This window comes from Sorex fumeus, unplaced genomic scaffold, assembly GCF_029834395.1.
Source record: "Sorex fumeus unplaced genomic scaffold, SorFum_2.1 ptg000028l, whole genome shotgun sequence".
Classification (NCBI taxonomy): domain Eukaryota; kingdom Metazoa; phylum Chordata; class Mammalia; order Eulipotyphla; family Soricidae; genus Sorex; species Sorex fumeus.
The window spans coordinates 8,136,357-8,162,372 of record NW_026606085.1 but is presented as its reverse complement, the minus strand read 5'-3'; positions in this window follow the sequence as shown (position 1 = coordinate 8,162,372).

Genomic DNA, 26,016 nt, shown 5'->3' with positions numbered 1-26,016 from the left:
CTGTGGCTTTTCTATTAAACTCTTAAGATATTGGCCTTCTGAGAAAAATTCTGACCCTACACAAGTGAATTAGTAATAGAAACTAACTTTGCATGTTTCAACATTGATTTCAAACAGTAAAAAGGCCTTCGTTCACCTGGAGTGGCTTTGGCATGGGTGGGCTGCCTGGATAAATTTGGGGTTGGACAGAAATATTTTGAACTAAGGTTGTGCATTAAAAATTTTTTAAATAAAGCAGAAAATGTCTTCAGGTGGGTCACTCAGAGATCTGACCCTTCGTGTCCCCAAGGAGAGGGGCATTGCCTTTTTGGCTGTGTCTCTGGAACTGCATTATCCATAAGGGTTCCCTCGGGCTCAGAGCTCGTTGAGAGTGGCTGAGAGTGGCGATGGGATGGTCCCCGTGGCCTCAAGAGCACGCGGTAAGGTCTGAACCCAGAGGGGTCCCCGCCCTGACTCCAAGATGGATTCTCGGGGGAGTGGGACCGTCCCTTTCCCAGAACCCAGTGCCGGGTTAAGGTTGAACCTACAGGGGCCAGAGCGATCGGCCAGCGGGCAGGCTGACTGGGTTTGATGCACAGGACCCCATAAGGTACCTGCAGCCCTGCCAGGAACGATTCCTGAGCACATGTGGGTGTGTTCTGAAAAAAAAAAAGAAAAAGAAAAAGAACGTTTACAAAAGGGGAAGAAAAATACCAAGTTCATTAGTTCATTATCAAAACATGAGAAATGGCCATGTAGTGGCCTGACTTACCATTGGAACACCTTTGAGTGTGGCTGTGTGCACACACGCCTTCCTGTCGGGGTACTGCGATGCGCCGGGCATGGGGGCCCAGGGACCCCCCACTAACTCCTCAGTTCTGCAGGGTCTGGGGACCTCAGATCCAGGGCTTTGGACCTGCCAGCACATTCTTCTTGAGCCACTTCCCCAATCCCAGAAACTTTCCTTTTTAACATAAAAAAAAAAAAATCTAGTGTGAAGGGACCTCTGATCCAGAAAGACCTTTATTTTCACACCTGCTACAAAAACCACCCTGTTCCACTGATCTTCCTGGAAGTGAAGCCTCTTTAAATCATCACACATAGATGTGTGTCTGTCTGTCTGTCCACACTGCGCAGAGTAGAGTGCTCATGCCTTCCTGGCCTTCCTCACTGGCTGACGGTGGCCAGGCCCCGGGAAGGGGCATTGCCGTGGCCGCTCAGTTTGGGCTCCTTTGTCCAGGCTTAGTGGAAACTGGGCCGGTCTTTTTGGGGCCGGTTGGTAAGGAATCTGCTCTCCCAGGCATCCAGACTCCAGTGACAGCTGCCCTGTCCTGCTGAAAGACGCTGCACACTTGCTCTCAGCTTGGAATTCTTTGTCTTAAAAAAAAAAAAAGAAAGAAAGAAAAAGCACATTTTCTTTGCCACCCACTGTTTCCATATATTAACCAAGAACAGAATTATTTCCTCTGGCTTTCAGGTGGTTTCCAGGGCCTGCCATTCAGATTTATAGGAGCCAGAGGAAGGTTGCACTGACCTCAGTCAAGGGCATCCGAATCACCACGAAAGTGCGTGTGACGGTTTGGCTGCTCTGGATACTCTTCAAAGCAAGGGGTTGGTTGCAGGGGGCCCCAGTAACCACCCTCCGGCCCGCGGAGGTGGCCCGAGGATTGATCCGATGGTGCAAGGAGGGACCAACCGAATGAACACGAGACACAAGAGCCAGAGTACAGTTTAGAAACAGAGAGAAAAAGGGACAGGCTTTATTGAGGGATACAGGCTGTTTATATAGGGTCCAGCAGCTCAGTCAGGAGCAGAGGCAATATAACCATATATGGTAAGGTCAGCAACAAGAGCTTTACCTAACATTCAAGGTAGACATTTGTACATCAAAGGGTCTTGTGGCAGTAGGTGCATCCTGAGCTTTACATTTGTATATCAAAGGATCTTAGGGAGTAGATGCATCCTGGAGGTTACTATAGATAAGGCCAGATAAGCTGTCAGCCTGATGTGTGGCTATAGATCAGGAGATCAGGAAGTCCTGGGAGACTGTCACCAATGTCTGTCCCAAGCAGTTCCTAACATGGGAACCATGGCCAGGGTCTATGAGAGGGCTCTTGGCTTCCCACAGTTGGTTCTCTTTAACTTTCCAGTCACTTTGTCCTCAGTAAGAAATGAAACCATCTCATGATGATGAGGACAATGGAAGATAACAAATAATCAGATTTTTCTCCCGTGCCAATAGCTTTACTTACCAATGACTCGCTGGTTCAGTCACTGTCGCATCTCCTTACACGGCTAGGACTGCTGCAAGTCTCAGCTCTGATTCTCGGGACTGATACTGGATTTAGAATGTGTGCACTCTTTCAGAAACATTTTAGACTACCAAATATAGCAATGGGTCCTGATAATGTTCTTAATTTAATGTTGGATCTAATGTTCTTAGTGATGTTTGACTTCAGGGGCCCGTGCTACTCAGAAGCCCCCAGAAGGGCATAGGCCAAGAGTAGGGATCAGACATTGAGCTTCGTTTTGTTGGCATGGTCCAGTAGCCCTCACACCTAAACAGGCTTCCCTGAGTCCATCTCCTCCTCACGCCTCTCCGCCACCAATGGGTCCTCTCGCTCACACTCACTTCTGACTGTGTGATTTGCTGAAGGAATTCTAACAGATCAGATCCTGTATGCGAGCAGTTGGTTTCCCCCACGTGTGAGCTCTCCTAGCAGCAGGTTGTCTGGGTCCTTTATGAAACATGGCAATGACCTTTCTCTGGGGAAGTGCAGCGGGCAGTTTTCCTTCTGGTCAGAGAAGTGCTCGCTGCTGATCTCTTGGCACTGTCTCTCTGTGTATTGTCAATCGTGCTTATCCCCAGAGCCACTTTCTCTGGGGAACACATTGTTTGGAGCTCATGTGTACATGACTTTCCATAAGTGGCCCCAACCGGGGCAGCCTGGACATCACCTGCTGATTGGCAGATGCATTGAGTTACTTCCTTGTGTGCTGGAACCGTGTCTGCCCCAGAGTCCACTGGGAGCTTAGATTGAGAGAAAGAATACTGGCTGTCATCAGCATGTACTTCCTTTCTCCAGACTAGGTTGCACACTGGGGAATGGGCATGGTCTGTAAGCATGGCGGATCTCTTACTTTGTGACAGATCTGTAGTAAAAATGATAAAAACGCACACTACGGCTTGCTTGATAATTAGGGGCGGAGAGAGGGGGCCACATTAGCAGTGTTCAGGGCCTATGCTGGACTCTGTCCTCAGGGATCGCTCCTGGCGGGATCGAGGCTATATGGGTGCCAAGGACCCAACTCAGGCCAGTTGTGTGCAAGGCAATCGCCCTCCCTGTGGTCCTGTTGCTCTGGGCCCTGCAAGTGTACTTTACTGACTGCCCACTCCGTGCCACATTCCTGACCCTCTATGAACGAGGAGTCAGGGTTTTAGAAATGAACTCTTGTCCCCAGGAGGCCCAGGCTGAGTGGGTAGGGACAAGCACACGGGCGAGCATTGGTCCCCAAGAGGGCTATGAGCGCAGTCAGGCCAGTCCTCCAAGGAGTGAGCTTACTCCTTGCTCAGTGCTCACCGAGTCATGGTGTGTGACTTTGACATGCCCTTTCACCTCTCCTTGGGGTTCGACGGGTTCATTCCTTCAGTATGTCTGGCCGGGGCCCCAGGACAGTGCCCCCACGCCAGACAGGACAGTGGACAGTCCAGATCCCTGCGGCGCCACCACCAGTTCTGTTCCTGGAAAGCTGGAGCTGGCTGGGCTCAAGCCCGCAGAGCTGCAACTCCAAGACTGAACTCAGGGTGCCTCTGGGCACCCGGCTGGGCGTCAGGATGCAGGCGCTGGAAGGCAGGGAGGGAAGCCAGGCAAGGAGGTGGGAAGAGCGAGGGGGAAGCCAGGCTGGTTTCTCCACGGGATCTGAGTGTTTCTTGGGCACTTAGAACTTGGGTCCTGGCTCTGGCGTGCATTCAGACGAGGATCACAGCATCCAAGTTCCCCCACGCATATCGGAGAAGCGACTTGGAGGCTGAGGACAGGGCTTGCGAAGACAGGAGAGAAATGGGTCCTCCTCATTGGTGGTCCGGGGCGAGCGGAGTCTTCAGAGCAGATGTGGTGACCACAGGGTAACCTGAACTGTGGAAAGAGCACGAGGGTTAGTCCAGAGGACACGGCGACTTCTGTAGGGTCATGTGGCGAGCACTTTGTGTGCCCGTGTAGAGTGGGTGACAGTGAAGAACTCAGACACGGGTGGATATACAACTGAGAGAGCGCATCCGTCACAAACCAGCCTCCGTGACACGCCAGTTTGCGGGCAGAGGAGAAGGTTTCAGGGTGCGGGAACCAGAGTCGAACCCCTGGAGAACAGTGTCCCTGCCGAGGTCCAGGCAGCAAACCCCGCTGGTCTGGGGGCATGGGTGCGGCTCTGGGCTCTGGCGTCTCCTCTCTGCCTTCCTTCCCCATTTCGGTGATTCTTCCGCTGAGACGCAAACTCCGAAGTTACTCAGAGTTCCGAGAGCAAAAGGACTCTTTGGTTCATGTTCATTTCCTCCCTGAGAGAGGACTGTGGCCCAAAGTCCCCACGCTCCTTCCCCCTGAGGCTCCCTCTCTGTCCCCTGCTGTCTGAGCTTGGGGGAGGCAGTCATCAGCCTTCCCGTCTCCAAAAAAAAGGTGTGCAGGAACAAATACCATGGCTGCCTGTTTGGTTGCAAAGCTGAGGTGAGAGTAATTAGCAGAGGAAGACTGTGAGGATTTGGGTGGTGGAAAAAGCACAACGTTGAACAATTCTGTAGAGAGCAAAGGAGGACGGTCCCTGACCCCTGAGAGCAAGCCTCTCTTTCATGCAGAGCTTACACGGCTCCGGATTTTATGAGCAATCCAAAGTTGAGGCTGCAGATTACACAATCTTTTGTTTGCTCCCGCTGATGGACTGGCTCCTGCTTTCCTGAGTTTTTAGTGGAAATAATTATATCATATAAGAAACTATCTCATTTGTTTCTGTTCCCTGGCATCATATATGGAAAAATACAGCCGTCGGTTGAATGGGCTGCTAGAGACCGGCCTTTAAAGGAGAACAGAAGAGGAGGAGGCAGCGAGGGTGATGCGGAGGTCAGGGTGAGCACAACTCAGGGAGCATCATGCTCACGTTCAGGTTCTGAAGAGGAGTTCCTGATTCGTGAGGGATGTCAGAGTTGCTTCTGAGGTGGAGTGTAAATTTTCTGAGTCCGGTGATGAAAGTTCAGCATCTTTGCTGGTTTAAGAAATGCTCTATCCCCTTGGCTGCATTTTCAAAGCAGAACTTTCTGCCTTAATTGAACCAAGAAAACTTATTTGTCCTGTGCACTTGAAATGAGGCACAAAGTCTATCTTCCAGCCTAATCTTAAGACACAAAAAGTGCGTTTAGAGCAGTGAGTACCGTCAGTGAGTGTACTGAGTCAGTGAGTACTGTAGTGAGTACCATCGGTGAGCACTGTCAGTGGACCGAGTAATGAGTACTCTTGGTGAGTACTGTCAGTGAGTACTCTCAGTGAGTGTACTAAGTCCGTCAGTACTGTTGGCGTGTACTAAGTCAGTGAGTACTGTCAGTAGTGTCAGTGAGTGTGGTGAGTAGTACTATCGGTGAGTGCTGTGAGTGGACTGAGTAGTGGGTACCATCAGTGAGTATTGTCGGTGAGTACTATCGGTGAGCAGACTGAGTAGTGGGTACTGTCGGTGAGTACTTTCAGTGAGTGGACTGCATGTCTGTTTGGATTGTCCATTCTCTCCTCACTGTTCCCAGCCAGCTCTTCCTCTGAGCGTGGAGCCGATGCCATGTTCGGGTGAAGCTGTGTCAGGGTGTGACGTGCAGACAGTGGGAGGCGCTGGGCCTGTGGAGCCCCCCTGGTCCCCTCCACCGCCAGGCACATGTTCCCCTGAGGTCACAGGGTTCCCATGAGGTCACAGGTGAAATCGAGTCCTGGGTAGGGTTGAGCAGTGAGGGCCCCTCAGGGGCGTTTTGGGTAGACAAGGCCCTCCTGCCTTCCCTGGCTTGCCACAGGGTCTCGAAGCTGAGACACGCAGTGGAGCTCAGCGGGCAGAGTGGAGAGACGCGGGCCTGGCGGGCCTGAGCAGGATCTGGGGAGCGCCCTGCTGTGGGGGGAACAGGACGTTCTGGAGGACCCACTCATAGTCGCCTGCCCTCTTCGGTGAGCGGGGGCGGCCAGTCCCCAGGGCACCTCTCCGCAGCTGCCTTGTCACACGCTGCTGGCCCAGAGCCGCCTGTGAGCCACGCGCCGAGCAAGGCAGCTGGCCCTGGGCATGCGGGAGTGCGTCAGCCTGGCTGGTGGACACTCACAAACGTCCCGGCTTGCCAGGCCCACTCGGCTGTGGGTGGGTCCCAGGGCAAAACGGCGCAAAAAGCACGTCTGGGAAATGCTCCGACGAGGGCAGATGAGGAGAACGAGGGCCGAGCTCCCGCCTCTGTCTATGCCCCAGGAGGAGGCAGTTCTCGTGCGATAACCCTGAGCTTTGTGCGTGTCGTGTGTGTGCCTGGGTATTTATGTGTATGTGCATGTGTGCCTCTGTATGTGTGTGCACATGCGTGTGTCTGTGCATGTGTGTGCATGCATGTGTATGTGTGTGCATTTGTATATGTGTGTGTGCATCTATCTGTGCATGCATATGCGTGAATGCATGTCTGTATTTGTGTACATGTATGTGTGTGCATGTGCTTGTATGTGTCTGTGCACATGCATGATTTTGTGCATGTGTGTATGTGCGTGTGTGTGTGTGTCTGTGTGTGTATATGCTCGAGTGTTTATGTGTTAGTGACATCTGTCCTCTCTCCACCTTGTGGCTTCAGAGCCCCCCGGCATCCAGGCTGCCACATCTGGTGGTGCAGGGCAGCTGTGTATGTGGGTGTCCACACTGGTGGACGCCTGTGTGGGGAGGTCAGGCAGCAGACTGGGCGCCTTGGCAGGGCCCAGAAACCTGTCATCTGTCCCTTACCCTGTGTGTCTTCCCTTACCCAGAGGCTATGGCTGGCACGGAGCTTTGACATATAATATCTCCTTTGTCCTGCCCTGTGCTGCATGTGGGAACGAAGCGGAGGTCAGCCGAAGGGCAGGTGGTGAGGGGTGCCTTCCTGAGGTGACCAGTTGGGCCCGGACAGGCCCTGACCACAGTGCTGTGTGGCTCCCTGGGAAGCCGGCACTTGGGTTCGAGCCCCTTCCCTCTGCTCAAGCCCACCACCTCTGCGGCCCAGGGCCCCACTCACACTAGCATCTGTTCTGGTCCAAGTTTCTGCACACCTGCTTTCTCCATCGCTTGTTTGTTCCCTGGCAGTGCTTCGGGCCCATGCCACTCCAGTGCTTCTTGCCCAGTGGACACGGCCTGGGCAGCTGGGCTCAGGGCCCCCAGGGCCACACTGGGCTGTGCCGGGCTGACACTGGGAGTTGGCTTTTCCATGATGTCTCTCCTGCACGTCTCTTGTGTTCTTGATGCCCAACAGGGAGGATCTTTTCAGACAGCTTCGAGTGGGGGCCTGCTGTGGCCCCATCCTCTGGCTGTGCCACCCCAGTAGTGACCCGCGTCCTGTGTCCCCTGCCTCTCTCCTGGGCCCCCACCTCAGTGTCCCCACGGCTGTCCATTTGCTATTGTGACTTTCTGCTGCTCTGGGCAGCCCCTTTCGGATGCAGCTGCCCAAGCCCTTCTACAGTGGCCCTGTCCACCCTGGGCTCAGACCCACTCACAGACTCACAGGGCAGAGAGGTCCTGTGTGAAAACGAGGAGCCCTTATCGTTGGTCTGGGGCCACACCTGGTGGTGCTCGGGGGCGCGTGTGGTGCCAGGGATGGAACTCAGGCTTCCCACCTGGAGCTCGCCTGGCCCCTTTGGTACGTTGGTCACACAGGGAGCCTTTTCATCCCAGTGCTGGATGCTCATTCCTGTGAGCATTGGCAAGTGGACCCCTTGCATGCTGCTTCCCACGGGAATAGCTGGACTCACAGCTGCCCTGGCCCCACATAAGCAAAGACCTTAGTTTCCTGTTGGAGAAGGAGCCTCATGGCCGGTGCTCGATCAGGCGTTTTGCTTCAGGTTCACACACGTTAGCTCTTATTCGCGGGTCCAAGATATTTTCTGGAGCGTCATTTGTGGCCACAGGTGGTGGTTCCATAGGGTTCACCCCTGGGCCGTGTCAGATGCGACCCTTCAAGGGAACATCACGAAGCCACCCCCACTGAGGAGGCTGTGCCCCGAACCTAGAAGCTCTGAAGTGAGCAGTAGGGGTGGAGGTGTCGCGTGTACCCTCCAGTGCAAGATCGTGAGTTTACATGTATGCATATGTGCAGTGCGGGTGGTATATGTGCACGTGTGTTCATGCATGTGGGTTGTATGTACACACTTGAAGTGTGGCTGGGGGTGGTAGTCCATCCCCATGTGACACAGACCCTGGTCCCCGCATGTAGGCACCGTGGAGTCCCCTCTCGGACCCTTTGCTTCGTCTGGCTGTTTACAGAACAGATCCCTTTTTAAACAAATTTTAAGAAACGTCAAGGTGTCAGAAGAAGAAGAGTATCTGAGACAGATTTTTCCCCAGTGTTGGAGCAATGTTTCCATGCAGTTCAGCCTTTGCTACGACTTTCAATAGAAATATATTTAGCAGGGGTCATACTTGGGGTCTCACCACCTGCACTCTGGAAATCGGTGCATAATCTCTAAAGAACAGGACGAGAGGAGAAATAAACTAATAGCAAGCCTAAACATCCAGCTGCAGGAACTGTGTAGGCAAGAGAGGTGTTTGTGGAGAGGCTGCTAAGGAAACGCGGGAAGTGCCGTGGAAGGGGCCGAGAAGCGGAAATGCCAAGAAAGCAGCAGAGGAAGGAAATGGCCATGCAACGGCAACCGTGCTGGCCAGAGAGTCTCCTCCCGGAAAGTGTGGGGTCCCTGTTCTGTATGTGAGAGGTGACGCCAGGAACGGCCTGGCCCCACTCATAGCACCGTTCTCACGGCTGGCAGCATCTCCTCGTCCTGCCACGGGTTTCTGAGGCTCTCCCCAGAGGACACAGGATCCGGAGCACATCTTGCATGTGGGGAGCTGAGCCAACTTGCCAGCTCTGGGGATTAGCCAGGCTCAGCGTGAGGACGGCAGTGCCCCGTCCCTGCCTGGTCCCCGTGCTGTGTGTGGAGAGGAACTTGAAAGAGAGAGGGTGAAGTCTAAAGGAAAGGGAGGGGGCAAAAGAATACATATATATATATATATATAGAGAGAGAGAGAGAGAGAATATATATATATATACAGAGAGAGAGAGAGACAGACAGACAGACAGACACAGAGACAGAGAGACAGAGACAGAGACAGGGGAAGGGAAGGAGGGAGGGAGAGAAAGACAGAGACAGAGGCAGAGAGACAGAGGTAGGGAGAGAGAAGGAGGGAGGGAGAGAGACAGAGAAAGGGAGAAAGAGACAGACAGTCAGAAAGAGAGACAAGAGAGCAGGGAGAGGGAGGGAAGGAGGGTGGGAGGCCCGTATTAGCTGTCCTTTGTTCAAACATGAGAGTAAATCACTTTCGTTTTCCTGAAATGACCGCTGTGGGGAGTTGGCTTTTCATCTCTTCCCAAGTCTGTCCTGTGTCCAGTGAGTTCTGTCTCTTCCAATCTAAGCTGAGCACTCCGCCCCTCCCCCGCCCCAGCACACGCCTGCACGCGCGCGCGCGCACACACACACACACACACACACACACACACACACACACACACGCTTTTCCAGAAGTAAACAGCCGATTGTGATTCTTCCCAAACCAGTCATGCTTCTTCATAGGGAGCTGAAGGGCTGTGGGACTCGCTGCGGGCTTCCCCCAGCACAGAGCTAGCCTTGTTTTCCTGGCCCTCGGGGCAACCTGATGCCAGTTGATTGTGACTTTCCCCTTGTCTCCATGGTAACCAATGTAAAAGCCATCAGCGCTACGTAGAAGCATTTTTAATTGAAACAGGCCAGGGGGAGAAAAACAAGCCGGCCCCTGCCTGCTGGCCTGGCGAGCTGAATGAATCCGTGTCTGCCGGATGGTCCGGGATTGCATGCTAATGGCACGGAGCATTTGCATGGGCAAACATCTTCATGGGACAGGACAAACGTTAGCCAAACAGCGAGGTGTTGGGTTGTTTTTGCTTCGCTTTCGACCCAGATCCTAGCACAAAGGGAGCTAAGTCCAAGGCTTAAATAGCTTAATTGTGCAGTGAGAGTCCTGTTAGGTAAATGAAGCTGTTTTGGGGAAACCTGTACCGCTGCATTCCAGGTCTGTGGAGTCCAGCCCACAGCTCAGCGTGGACTCCGGAGCACTCGGTGGAAGGGCTGAGTCTGGGGCATGAGAGACCCACAAGGGGGCCACTGAAGGAGGCGGGGTTTGGAAGCTGGGGGAGCAAGCGAGAGGCTCAGGGGGATCTGGGCGCTCAGCAGAACATGAGGAGGACAGGAAGGAGGTGCTGACCCTCGGGGGCCCCTTGGGCCCAGCCGGATGCTGCCACCAACGTGGCTGTGGCAGCTGCCTGGGGTCTCCCATCCCCACAGTCCACACTCTGGGCAGCACCTGGGAACTCAGCACCCGACCCGCGGGGTCCAGCAGCCCCGGCCCTGTTGGTTTCCAACTTTCCCTGCTTCTGGGAAGCTGCTAGGGAAAGAATCTGTTTTCCTCCTTTTCGGGATTTGGCCTCAGGATGGCTTGGGCAAGGGTCAGTAGAAAGCTGGGCTGGGGGACAGTGCTGCCTACCCTGGGGCCAGCATCTGTGCCTGTCTGGGGCAGTGCTCCCGTTTCAGACGGTGCTCCTGGGCAGCCCAGCGCAACCCCTCCCCCCAGCCCCCAGCCATGCTGGGGGCATCAGCCTCTTCTGGGCTGAAATGGTCCATAGGTCGAGCACAGGGTGCTGCTGCCCGCCATCTGACTGTGTGCCCCATCCACTGTCCCCCGTCCACTGCTTGGGCTTTGCCTGGTGCCCGAGAGCGCTTGGGGACATGCCCTGTGAACCCTTGTGTCCTCCCTGGGCACTTGTTTGCTGTGGGGCCTCTGGGAGTTGCGAGGGGGCGGGTCTCCTCAACACCCACTGAACCGCCTGGCTGTGTGGGAAGCGCGTCCCTCAGGCCCTCTCGTCGCACCCTTGAGCTCACGCAGAACCACTGTAAGCACCGTGACCGAGGGCAGGAGTCTGAGTAGCCGCTGTCCGACACCTGTGCAGGGGACCCGCTGCCCGGCTCCTGCACCTCACACCTCGTGGAGGCTGGGGAGGGGCGCGGGGTGAGAGGGGTTCCTGGTACCCCCAGTGCCAAGAGGGGAGCCCTCTCAGGATTGGTAATGGCCCAGCCCAAGGCCACAGATCCACTGTCTAGTCCTCCCTGAGACCGGGCTCCCTGTGCTTGCCTGCCAGCTGACGGGGCCGGGGTGCAGCTGAGGCGAGGCAGGAGCGGGGGTGTGGAGACGGGCTGGGGAATGAGCCAGCGCCTGGCGTGACTCACTCAGAGGCTTAGGAGAGCCTGGCTGCCGAGAGCACGTGTCTGTGTGGGCAGTACAGAAGAGCAAGACACGGTCAGAGAACAGGAGAGCCCTGCCCGCATCACCGAGCTGCCCGTGTCCCCCTGCTCTGCCTGTATCCCCTTGCTCTCCCTATGTTCCTCTGCCCTGCCGGTGTCCCCCTGCTCTGCCCGCGTCCCCCAGCTGCCCGCGTCCCCCTGCTCTGCCTGTGTCTCCCTACCCTGCCCACATATCCCTGCTCTCCCCACGTCCCCCTGCTCTTCCCATGTCCACCTGCTCTTCCCATGTCCCCCTGCTTTCCCCATGTCCCCTGCCCTGCCCATGTCCCCCTGCCCTGCCTGCGTCCCCATGCCCTGACCACATCCCCCTGCTCTTTTCTGGACCTGGGGCTCCTCCACAGTGCCCTGCACAGGCTTCTAGAGTCCAACCAGGGCTCGGCAGGCTTGTGACAGGAAGGGCTGGTGCCAGGCCACTCCTGCTGGCTTCTTGAGGGGGCGTCCCACCTGGCAGGCAGGTGTAAGCTGTGCAGAGATGGACACCCAGGCCCCTTCAGGCAGCAGAGTAGAGACAGCCACCTTCACCTCAGGGGCCTCCCAGGGTCTCAGTCTCCCCCATCAGGGCCTGGGAGGAGAGAGGTAAGCAGCTGCCCCGGGCAGGTCTGGTGAGGAGATGTACAGAAGGTCCTTCTGAGCCCACGGCACCCACCATGGTGACTGTCACCGGGTCTGATCTGCTGTCTCTGCTCGGTTCGGCCCACGCAAAAGACTCTCTGGGGGTATGAACTCAGGGAGTTGCTCCTGGCCATGCTCGGGGGCCACAGGCTGCTGGGCATTGAATAGGGGACTCAGTGCATACAAAGCTGTGCTCAGCCATGAGCTCTCCCCACCAGCACTTCCTGTGTCCAGCATCATGGGCAAGTGCAGGGCCTCAGGATGGGTCAGGGGTGGACCAAAGGCAAGAGGGACTGCCTCTTGGTTCCTCATCCTTCACAATGGACATCAAACATCCTTTTAAGGAGCTGTGTCTGATTCACTAATAGTCTGATTTTTGCAAGATACACAAACATTTTCACGATTGAGAAACATTTTCAAAATGCTGAACATATTATTGTGATGAAATAGCAGTGACTAATATTGCTGTTAAATTGCTGGGACTATAATGGCTTTAACCTTTGATTCAGTGTGTTTATTTTAGCTCATTTTATCTTGCCTTTTCAATGGCCTCTTTGGCCATGAGATATTAGCAACTAACACTGGTCTGTCCTATAGGTATTGTTCTTGCTCTTAGCAGCCTTACGAAGTAGATTCCAAAAGACACCTTCATTTGACACTGATATTTGAAAAATACTTTCTGCTGACTTGTAACCAAAGGGAAGCTGAATAAATAACAATTTAAGAAGTAATAGTGGGGGCCGGAGCAATAGCACAACATGTAGGGCATTTGCCTTGTACCTGGTTGGCCTGAGTTCGATCCCCGACTTCCCAGGTTGTCCCCCGAGCACCACCAGGAGTGATTCCTGAGTGCAAAGCCTGGAGTAACTTCTGAGCATCGCCAAGTGTGACTCAAAAAGCCAAAAAAAAGTGATAGTAGTAGATGTGATCCTAGAGTGACTGCAGAATCTCGAGAAACATATGATCCATTTAGATACTCTAATATCCATGTGTTCCATCAAGTATACTAGACTGTGGAGCTGCCTATACTCTTTTACTCCTTCGTATAATCTCCGGGCAGTTAGGAAAAGCCCCAGCGGCTCTCTCTCTCACTCTCTTTATTTTTATTTTTTGTTTTTTGGGTCACACCTGATGATACACAGGGGTCACTCCTGATTCATGCAATCAGGAATCACTCCTGGCGGTGCTCAGGGGACCATACGGGATGCTGGGAATCGAACCCAGGTCGGCCACATGCAAGGCAAACACCCTACCCGCTGTACTGTCACTTCAGCCCCACTCTCTCTCTCTCTCTCACCGCCTGCGTTCAGATGGTCTTGGACCGCTCCCCCACCCGGGACAGCTGATGCCATGGGCGGACGAAGGAGGAAACGAGTGCCAGGCTGGTTGGTGATCAGTTGCCATTTATTTCATTCTCCTCATGTGCCTGTTTCAATCTCACTGCCCCACATTCCTGTCTCCTCCTGTCTCTCCTGCTCATCTCTCTGTGCTCTCTCTCGCAGCCACGTCTCTCATCTCTCCACGCGCCTGCTTCTGCATTCTTCCCCTACATTCTTCTCCCTCTGTACCCCTTGCTAGTCTTTCCGCGCTCCATCTTGCTCCCCTGGTCTCTCTCTAGACTCTCTCCAACTTTCCACATTGGGGTAGCCACCACACCCAGTCCATAGCACAATCAACATATCAAAGCCTTTCCTGATGGCGGATCAGGCTCAAAGTAAGGAAATACCACCTAGGGGTGTTTCTCCAATTCTTAGTCCAATAAGTTAATTAATATCTTAATATATTAATTCTACTTCTCAGTATTAGTTATTTTGTATGGACACAGTAAGAGATACATTGAGCTTGTAGGGTAGCTCTCCTCGGAACATCTCGCCAGATCTCAAACTACAGTGCTCAAGCCAGATTAATCTTTCCTAACCCTAGCAGGGTCCTAATCTAGATGCTACTTTTTAGATCATGACAAAATTTGTTCATGACCACACACTTAACTTGTAGTTAAGTATTATGGCGTTTTGGCTAGCCCCATTTTGATGCCAGGGTAGCTCACAGCTTGCCCTGGGTCCATCCAGTCCCTCGTTGGGATGGATTTTGCTTTTGGGGTGCTAGGAAATAAGGGCAACTGAGGGTTAAGTTGAGAGAACAGATGCCCAGGAGTGAATATCATTCAGAGCCAATTAACTCCCAAGTAATAAAGGCATAGCATTAACTGTCTTCCTGTGTCTATACAAAAAGGACATTGCTCTGAATTAACTATGCAAAGGATTTAGGGAGAAGAGAAAGCAGTATTACAAGTTAACAGATCACAAAGAAAGAGGTTACAAATAAACACAAAGGAATGGGAGCACTGTGATAGGAGTAATCCAATAAACCTAAGCTCCCTGTGACAAGGCAGAAAAGACAAACCAATGTTATCCGACACTCCTGGAGATGTAGTTTACCATCTCAGAATGGTGATGTAGTAGACACTGGTCATTCTGAAATCGGAACATGAGGCAAAGGGATGTCCAGTGGACAGTGGGATAGAAAAGGCTCAGACCACGCAGGAATGTGGGTTCAGGGCCCACCATAAAAATATGACACCGTGTGGGGTATGGTGCCGCCAGCAGGTCAGTCTGTACTTGTGAGGCGAGTGCATCAGCAGCCTGATGGTGCCTTCAGACTTCCAGATACCCCAAAATTGCTGCTGTGACTTTGGCCAGACCCCAAAAATTTGGGGCAAAGTTTACCAAGAAAGTAAACGGCCAGAAGTTAGGTAGGTGGGAAACACAACCACAAACCATGTCCAGTTCAGCTATATAACTGGAGGCATGGCCTCTCTGCTTCCTGATTGAACCGCTTAATAGCCATGATCCCAGAGACTCAGAAACAAATCTGGAAACCCAGTGGCTTTTGGCAGAAATCCCTCCAGATTTAAGTGTTAAAATTTTAGAATTTCAAAATCACATGGCCCAACTGCAGCCACGTGACATCATATGTTATTCATAACCAGCAATAGAACACAAATTGTCTACTGTTGCCTTTTCAGCAGATCTGAGTGTTGGGGTAAAGTCTCAAATAATAATGGTGGGTCTGGTGTCAAAATATTGAATGTGATCAAAGTAGAGAGAGTAATGTGGAAATCATCTGCCCCACAGGTAGGGGGAGGGTGTGGGATGGGGGTATACTGGGGTTTTTGGTGGTGGAGAATGGGCACTGTTGAAAGTACGGGTGTTTCATTGTATGACTGAGACTTAGACCCGAAAGCTTTGTAATTGCTCTCACGGTGATTCAATAAATAAAATTATTTAAAAAATGAAAAAAAAAGTAAGGTGGAGTTCATGCATAATTCAATCAGCTAATCAGTGGCTGAATAAATGGCAATACTCCTACATTTAAAAAAAATATATATGACACTGTCCCTGTTTAAGAACGACATTTCTGGGGCTGGAGCGATAGCACAGTGGGTAGGACGTTTGTCTTGCACGCGGCCAACCCAGGTTCGATTCCCAGCATGCCATACGGTCCCCTGAGCATTGCCGGGGTAATTCCTGAGTGCAGAGCCAGGAGTAACCCCTGTGCATCGCCAGGTATGACCCAAAGAGCAAAATAAATAAATAAATAAATAAATATAAAATAAACCATTTCCTTAAAAAAAATTTCCTTCTAAGTAGTTTGTGAAATAGAGCGTACAGCAGGCGCTGACATAGAGATGAGAGGTAAATGTCTGAAAAGAGTTCTCAGAGGAAGCCCAGGAGGAAGCAGACGCCCAGGGTCATCAACTCTGGAAAGTGTCTTTGCTCTGATGATGTGAATCTCATTTGTTCCAGAGTCGGGGCTCACTGGGGCTTGTTACACTGTGAACCCTCCATAGGTGAGGGCCGTGATTCCCTACCCACGAGGGCCAGCGCGTGTCTGAGTGGCCGCTGCTCACAGGAAAAGCGGGTTCTGCATGGTGTCCCTGCCCTGTGTCCTTGAGTTGCTCCTGGAGCATGGAAAGGTTCCAGGCGCCTTGGGAAGCCCCCACATGGATCAGGCAGCTGAGGGGTCCATCTCCGGTTGTGCAGAATGCCGCCAGGTTTAAGAACCCGCGGGTGGACTGGTCAGAGGACCTGCCCTGCTTGGGCACTAGGACGTCCTCCCGCTGGCTACGTTCAGAGGCAGATGTGAGCAGGGTCAGCCTATGATTGAGTCCATGAAGGGAAGGCAGGGCCCAGCCTGGGAATCCCTGGGCCGGTCAGTAGCTCCCTGACTGGGGTGTGTGGGAGGGGGACGGTGCACGCCGCAGGAGCCCTGGCAGCCACCTCACACTGCGAGGCAGCTCTACGATGTGGCATGACCAGGCATTTGCAGAGTGGTTGTGGGCATTCCCTCCAGACCAAGACTTGTAGTTCCTTCTGGAGGTGCCACACAGATGGGCCTGGTACCGGGGCTCCTGACGGGGAACCCCATTCTCCTCCTCTTCTGCCGCTCCCCTGGGCCCAACAGCATCTCGGCCCTTGCTTCCTGCCCGCGGAGGGGCCAACCACCAGGGGAAAGTGTATCTGTGAAATAAAGCTTCCGCCGCTCCTACAGCTTCCCAACACGCCGTTGAGAGGAGCCAGAGTGGAAACATCTGAGGGAAACCATCCGCGCTGGTGGACACGGCAGGGAGGGGCAGGAGAGTCTCCTGGTGGAAATTGAAACTGGGTGTGGTGAGGAGGGGGGCTGCAGAGGGGAGAGCTGCCACACACTGGTCAGAGTCGCCACTACCCTGCAAAGACTCAGACAGAGGAACCTGCCAGCCCATCCTCCCCTCCTCCTGCTTCCTGCCCAGCAGCCCAGGAGATCCCCAGAAGTCCAGCGACAGCACCCAGCACCGCCCCTCTATCCCTGAGGACAGCAGGGACAGCCACTCCCACCTCAGCCCTGGAATCCAGCAGCCCTTCCCCCCCCCACCCCAGCACCCGCCTCTGCTCCCCGGCAGCTCCCAACCTGCCCGTGGCCGGATGAGGCTGGGAGGAACTTTCAGGCCTGATGTGGCTGTGTCCGGCTTAGCGCAGAGGGTCCTGTTCATGGGTATCCCTTGGAGAGTCCCCAGGGCCCACCACCCCGACTGGGTGGGACGCCCCAGCACAAGATGTGGGTTTCAGCCCCCATCAGCTGTTCCTGTTCCCCCTTTTGCTCTTTGCAGGGCCTTGGAGCTCATAGCTCAGAGCGTCAGCGCTGGTGTCCTCTTCCAGGGCCCCTGTTCGGCCCCTTCCTTCCCCTTACAGGGGGCCGGTCTGGGGTACGGGGCCCAGATTGTCTGATCAGTGACCTGAAGCCATGACACAGGCTGCCGTGAGCGTCTGATTCTGAATTCCTTCAAAGGGGGCCAAGCAAGAGTGGGGGGAGGGAGGGTAAGGTATGTGCCTGGCATGCGGCCAGCCCAGGTTCCATCCCCAGCACCCGGAAGAGTACCCTGCTGCCCCCTGAGTACAGAGCCTGGAGTAAGCCCGGAGCACTGCCGAGCGTGGCTCAAAAAAAAAAAAAATCAATCAAAACCACCACCGAAGGAGAAGGACTGGAGCTGGCACTGCGTCCAGGTACCCGTCTGCTTTGGCTTCTAGCCACCCCAATCTCCATGCCAGACCCTCGGCTGCTCTCCTTGATTTCGGGTTGGCCAGACCCTCAGCCGCTCTCCTTGATTTCGACTGGCCTCTCTGCACTCAGGCCTCTGGGGCTCTCCTGGGAAAAGCGTTTCCTCTTTCCATTCCTGGTCACCACGAGGCTGCCTTGCTTCTGTCCCCAGCTCCATTCCTCTCGCCCAAGAATTGACTCAGCTGAGGAGCCTCTGAATACCTGTCTAGTCGGAAGCTGACCCCGCTGGCCTATCATGCTCACTGCCTGCATGGGCAGAGCGCTGTGGGTCTCGGAGCACGTGGACGGGGCACCTTTATGGGGTGCTGTGTAGCCACGGAGAGAGGAAGAGAGGGGGCAACTCCCGGGTACAATGCAGCCCTGGCTGTGTCTCCGAGAAGATCGTCAGCCTGCAGAGCATGAGAGGGGCCTCCTGGGGGTCTGCTCTGCCCCTCCCAAGGGCCATGCTGAGCTCTGTCCTCAGGAACCCTGGAATTCACTGGGCTGCAGCAGTAGGCAGGGCATTGGCCTTGCATGTGGCCAGTCCACATTCAATCCCTGGCCCCCACTGTGGTCCTTGAGCCCACCAGAAGTGGCCCCTGAGTGCAGAGGCAGGAGTCAGCCCTGAGCACCGCTGGGTGTGCTCCCCCTCAAAAAAAAAAAAATAGGAAAAGGAAGTCAGCACCTGCTGGTGCTCTGGGCAGCAGCCCCTGTCGTGGGCCCCTCACAGGGGGGACGGCGAGAGAGCTGGGACTGACATTCTCTGCCTGGCAGATGAGGGGCCCCCCAAACCCGGCCTAGCACAGCTGCGTTCCAGCCCTGGCCAAGCAGCCGGCACCCACAGTTCCTCTTCTGGGCCGGGGCGGGTGACCCTCTGAGGGGCTGCTGGTCAGGGAACATCTGGAGGGCAGCGGCTCTGGAGACCCTGAGGACTGTGTGGCCGAGGCTTGGGGCCTGTCTGCCCGGGTGCCCTGCTTGAACCTCTCCTGGGTCTCCAGAGGGCATCTGGGTGGGTGGGGGGCGGGGCAGAAGTCCCCTCAGGGGCAGCCCCCTCCTCCACACTACGCCCGCTGCTACTTCCTTCCTGCTCCACCGGTAGCCGCCCGGTGTCCTCCAACCCGCCCACAAAGGCTGTTCTGTGCCACTCCCGGTCACCGTGCGACCGGCTGGAACCATCTTTCTAGAAAGTGCGGCTGATATTTGCATAGGTTAAATCAGCCTTGATCTTGAGGAACTCTTAGGAGCCTGTTTTCTTGGTGCTTTTGTCACTGAGTTATTCCGGGGCCCGGGACGTGGCAGTACTGGGCCTCAGCGTGCAGCGCTGCTCGGGACTGGCCTGTGGGGTCTCCTGGGGACCTCGCAGAGCTGGTGGTCAGTTTCCTGGCCCGGCTGTGCTGTAAATACATTTCCCCTTCACACCCTAAGACAGTCTGGATCAGTCAGTCAAGATTCCATCCAGGTACCTTCAACTTCTGTCCTTAAAAATAAAGTGTTCAGGGCCGGAGACATCAAAGAGTGGGCAGGGTATTTGCCTTGGCATTAGCCAACCCCAGTTTGATCCCCGGCATCCCGTAGGTTCCTCTGAGCCCCGCCAGGTGTGGCCCCCAAGCCACCCCAAATAAAATGCCAAAGTGTTACTTCCAGGGTGGGTTGGAGTGATAACACAGTGGTAGGGCGTTTGCCTTGCACGTGGTCGGCCCGACTGAGCCGGGTTCGATTCCTCCGCCCCTTTCGGAGAGCCCAGCAATCTACAAGGAGTTTCTCGCCTGCACGGCAAAAGCCTGGCAAGCTACCCGTGATGTATCGATATGCCAAATACAGTAACAACAAGTCTCACAATGGAGGCGTTACTGGGCCGGCTCGAGCAAATCGATGAACAACAGGAGGACAGTGCTATACAGTGCTATACTTCCAGGGTGTTAGTCTGCCCATGGCTAACGATTCCCTTCTTCCCGGGTCTGATATTAAAGCTGCCGATTTTGACCTGTGGTGGCTCCTGGGCTGAGGTTCTGCACCCCGAGTGCCCTTCACTCCATGTCTCCTCTGGGTCTGTACCTGCTTCCCGCCAAGGGGCGGTTTCCTATCCATTTCCCTTCCCAGGGCTAAAGGTGAAAGCAGAGAACCCAGTGTGGTGATCCCCGGAGTGGCCACCGCACAAACCTGCACGGGAGCATGTGGCAGCTGGAACCCTAAAGTGAGGATACACCAGCTTCAGCCTAGAGCAGAAGTTTGCATGAAGATCTAGCATTTTGCTTGAAAACACGCAGAAAATTAATGTAGCAAGAGATCTGAAACTTTATTATAATTAATTCCAATTTGAAGCTTATAGGTGTGTTAGAAATAGGTTTGTCTAAACTTCAGTAAGCAAGTTTCATGTGGGTTCTTGTTTGGGAAAGCAAACTTTCACATGACATTAATATACCATAAATTGTGAATTACAAAAACATTCTTGTATCCTGCCTAGGGTGAGGTTTTAATTTGTCCAATGAACTTTCTGCTGGAAGAGAAAACAGTAAAACTGACAACCCAGTCTGACTGTGCACATTTTGTTTTGGAAACTTGCTATTCCCAAATGCCCCCTGGATTTAGTTTGACAAATTCTTTGGAAAAAAATAGGGAGGAAATTGGCCTTTTGAGAAATACCTTGAGGGTTCTATTTTGTGTATCAGAAGAGTTTTGGCTTTTTCTGTTGACACCAGTTTGGTGGAGGTTTTGAAGGACCTTTTTATCCTTGTGCTGGTCACTGTCTCTAGTTTAGCACGTGGGGTCCATCCGACATGCTACAATGAAAGGTATCTTGTATTCCTCACGTTACAGCTGCTGAAGTAGCTGCACATCTGCGGAGACCACACTGTGAGTCAGTGGCAGCCTTGCCTGGCCTGGGTGGGGCATCTTGCATCGTAGGTCTTTCCTTGGCTGTGTCTTTGAGACAACGGGTGTACCGGCTGGGCGGCTGGCTGAAGGCGGGGCTGGCTGGTCCTGTCTGCTGAGAGTGGCCAGCTGAGACTCTGGTCTCTGGCATGCCAAGGTCGAAGCCTGTGTCTCTTCCTGTGGCATCTCTGAGCTCTGCACAGCTCGAGTGGGGCCTTAGGTGACATGGTGGAGTGTGAGGGCGTGAGTTGTCAGCGGGTCTGCAACGAGCCAGGCCCCGAGTGGTACCTGAGTGGCCACAAGCAGAGTGGCCCAGCCCTCCTCCCTCTCCTCCCTGGTTCTGCAGGAATCAGAGACATTTGTGGGGGCTTGGGGAGGGAGCGCCAAGAACACCAGGCATGAGACACCCCCAGGCCTCTGCGCCCTGCGGCTGAGTAGTGGACAGTTTCCCCCAGAGCTGTGGCCACCGCGTGTGCCCCGGACAGTCCTGCTATGTGCCTCTCCCTCAGACAGCGTCTCCCTCGGTTCTCGCTCCTGCCTCCCGTCCCCCAGGGGTCCACATGCAGAGGGAGCCCAGGGGTGCTTCCTGTATGCTGAGGGCCCCACACAGCTGGTTCCTGGGAAGGGAGATGTGCTGTGGGCTGACCGTGAGGCTTGGCAGAGCGGGGAGAAGTTTTAGATCTGAGTGGGTTGCACCGTCCTGAGGTCCACTGGCTTTGGCTACACACTGGGAGCAATGGGACGAAAGTGTGTGGGGACGAGCTGAGGGTCTGTTTGGGACACAGATGCCATGAGAGTCGGTGGGTGCCAGGCAGAGCTGGCCTCTCCCAGGCTCAGCTCTCTCCCCTTTAGTGCCTGGAGGTGGGGCACAGAGGCTGAGGCCCATAGAGGAACTCAGGGATCCTCAGACAACAGCATAGACCCGCCCGAGCCCAGGAACCAGCGACTCTGCTGCCCTCGGGGGCTGACAGGCGGTCTGGAGCTCACGTCTCTGGCCCCCGCGTTTGCTCGAAGACTCTTGTAGGAACTGCCTGCCCTGTACGGCCAGACCCTCCACCCGACACCAAGGGCTTCTGCAGAAACGTCCTCCTGACAGCTTGAGCATTCCCAGAGCTTAGAAGCGGAAAAGGGGAGAGGAGTACAAGGAAGCTATTAAATATATATTAAGTAAACTCTACTGGGAGCAGGCCTGTGTTTAGGAGAGAATCGAGATCTACTGCAGAGGAAGTTTTGGCAATTGCTTATTATTTTAACAGTGTGTATGTGTGTGTGTGTGTGTGTGTTTTGATTACCTTGTGTTTCTATTTTCCATGTGTATGTGTGTGTGTTGATTACCCATACTTCTATTTTCCAATTGTCTGTGTGTCTGTGTATATATATGTGTGCGTCTGTGTCTGTGTCTGTGTTTCTTTGTGTGTCTATGTTGTGTATGTGTGTGTCTGTGTGTCTTTGTGTCTGTGTGCATGTCTGTGTGTCTTTGTGTCTGTGTGCATGTCTGTGTGTCTTTGTGTGTCTGTTGTATATGTGTGTGTCTGTGTGTGTCTGTGTGCATGTTTGTGTGTATATGTGTATGTGTCTGTGTGTATGTGTGTGTGCATGTCTGTCTGTGTGTGTCTGTGTGTATATGTGTGTGTTCTGTGTATCTGTGTCTGCAGAGGGGTGTCTGTGTGTGTGTGTGTGTGTGTGTGTGTGTGTGTGTGTGTTCCCCTGAATTGGAGAAGCAGATGTTTAAAGGAGACGGGCAGGAAGCAGCCCTGACAAATGAAAGGATTTTTGATTGAATTCATGAGCTAAAGTTTCCTGCCAGTAATTCATTCAACCCTGGGCTGCATGAAGAGAAACCCACATAATTGAATGTTAATTGTCTGACGTTTTCCCGTCCACCCAGACTGGGCTTGTGTGTCAGTTGTAGGTGGCACAGCTGGAAGCAGGCCGGCCCCTGATGTCCAATGTTCTTCTCGGATTACTTCCAGCGGTTCTAATCCCGGGCCGCTTGCAGCTGTGTGCAGAGCGTGGCTCTGTGGTCCCTGGGAATTCCAGGCCTTCCCCTTTTAAGTTGTTCCCTGAGCAGGTGCCGGTGGCTTTTGTGCATGAAGCCAGGAGCCAATCAAAATGTTCCATTTCAGCCTGCAGTCAGGACACGGGAGTTTCAAACGCTGAAGCAGCGATCCAGTCCTCTCTCCAGTCCGCCAGGAAATTTTCTCCCCACTTGTGATGCAACCTGCCACCTCTGTTTTTTTCCCTTCTTCATGAATTTGGTTTGTTTACAGCTCCAAGGAGACTCTTGACATTAAAATCCCCCGTCAACCCACCTCCAGTGTCTCTCAGGCCCATGATTTCACAACCGGGACCATTGCAAAACAAGGAAGACGAGCTTTGTTTATTCTTTTTTTAATCCCTGGAGATTGTTAAGAACATTTTCCCCCTTTTCCTTCACAGTGCACTGAAGTAAACAGTTTCTGGAATGCTCAAAGGGACAGGGGCAGGGGGTGGGGGAATGGTCACCCCTACTCACAAACATGGTTGGAATCGGTTCCTTTCCTCAGCCAGTCTGGGGCCATACACCGGGCACAGGACATGGGCAGGTCCCTCCCCACATCCTCTCCCCCATCCTGCAAAGTCCCGAGGGCAGATGATCTCGTGAGGCAGAGAAGGCAGGATGGCACCAAGTGCCCTGGACGGAACATAGCCACGGGTGGCCAGGGCCTTCCTAAAATAGCCCTCACGAGCCAGTTTAAGCCAGAAACCAGAGTTTTCCAAAATGAACAAAGCAAACCCAGAGCATCCAAACAAGTCAGGAGCCTCAGCTGAACCACAGTGAGGTCACTGGGCCGCCAGCAGGGAGGGGAGGGCTGGCCGGCCCTCAGGGGTGTTGGGAGGAGGGGCCTGTGCTGGGGCCACTCGTAACCCCCTCCCCTTCCGGGCTCCCCACTCCCCCTGTGTGAACGGGACACCCAGTGCTCCTGCCACCCGGTAGGGTGTTGGCATATCTCTGCCTGCTGCCTGCTGCCTGCTGGGCATCTCTCCAGGGCTCGGGACAGGAAAGCTCTGAGGGCATCTGCCATGCAGACTGACTGGGCCCAGAGTGTTTGGTCCAGAGCAAGGGGGAGCTTGTCTGCAAGAAAGGCCAGCCCGGCCTGAACAAGGGGCTTTGTCGGGGATAAGGCATGGAACGAAGGACGTTTGTGAATGCACACTTGTGTGGCAACCTGACTGCTCCCAGGTCCTCCCTGCTGGCCACAGGCTTTGGAGAAGGGGGCAGAACCCGTCCCACAAAGCAGGCCCAGTGCATTTCTCATTGGCACTGAAGGAAGCTGCTCGAGAGCCAGCTGCCCACGTCCCCCTCCAGCACCTCATTCTATGGCCGATGCTATTTCAGGAGCATTAGACAGCTTAATTATAACGTTTGTTTGTTTGTTTGTATGCACATAGTGTGTGCCTTCGTAAGGAGGCTCATAGTTATTCAGCAAGATTTCATTTTTACATAATGTAGCAGTACCTCTCCCTTGGCACCTCCCGTTGGAAGGAAGACTCATTTGTACATCGAAGCATTATTTGGAACAGTGGGTTTTGCCAAGATTATCATGTGGTAATTGCATTTAAAATTGAGCTGTGCCAAAGCGTTGCAATAATAATAATAAGTCCACTAAATATATAACATGGTCACAGGCGGTTCATCTGCCTTCCTTAATGCTGTGAAAAACGCACCAGCTTTTCTTTTCTTCTTTTTGTATATGAACAAAACCTGGAGAGAGAACAATCATAGTATAAAATTGAATGTTAATCGAGTTTTCCGAGTGGTTTGTTTTCATCAGGACTTAGCATCCTAAAGCTCCAACCCTTGGCTTTTCCTAAGCTTTGTTGTTCCCATGTCATGAAACCCGAGTGCCAAGCAGTCACTAAGCAGGACAGCAGTGACCTGGTGTCCCTCTGGTGGTCCCGGACATGGGGGGCTTTGCTGTACTCATGCTGATCAGGGCGCAGGCATAAATGATGAGGACACCTGGGCAGGCAGACGAGGGACACCCACTGGCCACAGGTGCCTGCCTGGTTGTTCTACCTTGTCCTGCTGCAGCCTGGAGTTCCCCAACCCTGGAAATCACATGTGGAAGGTTCTAGAGGGACACTGGTCTTGGTGGCTAGGGTGTGGACTTTGCTTCTTTCTGGCTAGTCTAAGGGACTCAGACTGTGCCATCCACACTGAGCGACTGGCAAACCCCACGCTAGGTCTTGCCCCGTTTCTCGGAACACACGTGGGGGCACCCCCTCCCCCAGCTCAGGCCTGGGCTTTCCCCCCTGGGACTCCTCCTCCATGGTCCCCAGGGGGATGGAGCCCAGGCTGCCCCCTCCCCCAGCAGCCATGCCCTCCTGCCCACTCTCCCTCCTGTCCTCCTCTGCAGACTTCCAGGCAGGGCTGCCACCAAGTCTGTCTTTCCTGCTTCTTCGCTGCCCAGAGGCTTCCGGGGGCTGGACGCATGTTCAGGACTATGAGCCGCCTCGTACCTTTGTGGAATCCCTTAAACTAGGTGCCCATCAGCACACGGGCTCCCTTACATGGTGCCCGTCAACGCATGGAATCTCTTACATGGTGCCCATCAGCACACGACTCGCGGCTTGACCCATTGGCAGATTCCGGTTCATTCCGGCTCTCAGGGGCAGTTCATGCATGATCAAATAAAGGTGTGGAGGCTGGAGACAAGCCAGTCCCGTCCCCTCTGTGCAGACACAGAGCAGATGGTGGTCGGCAGGATCCAGGGTCAGAGGGCAGGAGACAGGGACAGGGACAAGATGGACAAGGACAACTCGAAGGCCTTGTTTCAGTCAGGCAACTGTCATGTGCAATACTGTGCTGTGTGGTTAGGGGTCAGGATGGAAAGGCTGTGACCACAGACACACACACAGAGAGAGAGAGAGAGAGAGAGAGAGAGAGAGAGAGAGAGATACACACATGGACACACACACAGACACACAGACGCAGACAAAGACACACAGACACACACAGACACACATGTACACATACACATACAGACATATACATACACACAGACTCAGGCCTGGGATGGGGGCTGGCACCTGGTCTGGCCAGGAGAAGAGCAGGTGTGTAAATGCTACATGTGGGGTGAACCCAGAGGCCACCACCAGAACCAGCTCCAGCTGGGGTGCTGCCTGAGGCTGTGGGGTTCACCAATGGTGCACGGTGCCTGTTGCTCTCAGAGATGCTCTGCCATGGGAGCAGGAGGACTTGGTGTGGCAGAGCCGTGCCGAGGGGACCCCGGCACTGAGGAGGGACAGGCCGCTCCTCGGGGCTGGCCGGGCTAGTGCTGCTCTCTGCTTTGTTCCCATGGGCTTGTGGGCACGCCACGTCCACGTCAGGCCCCAAACACCTGCTCTTCGGCAGAAAAGAAACCGTGCCTTGGAT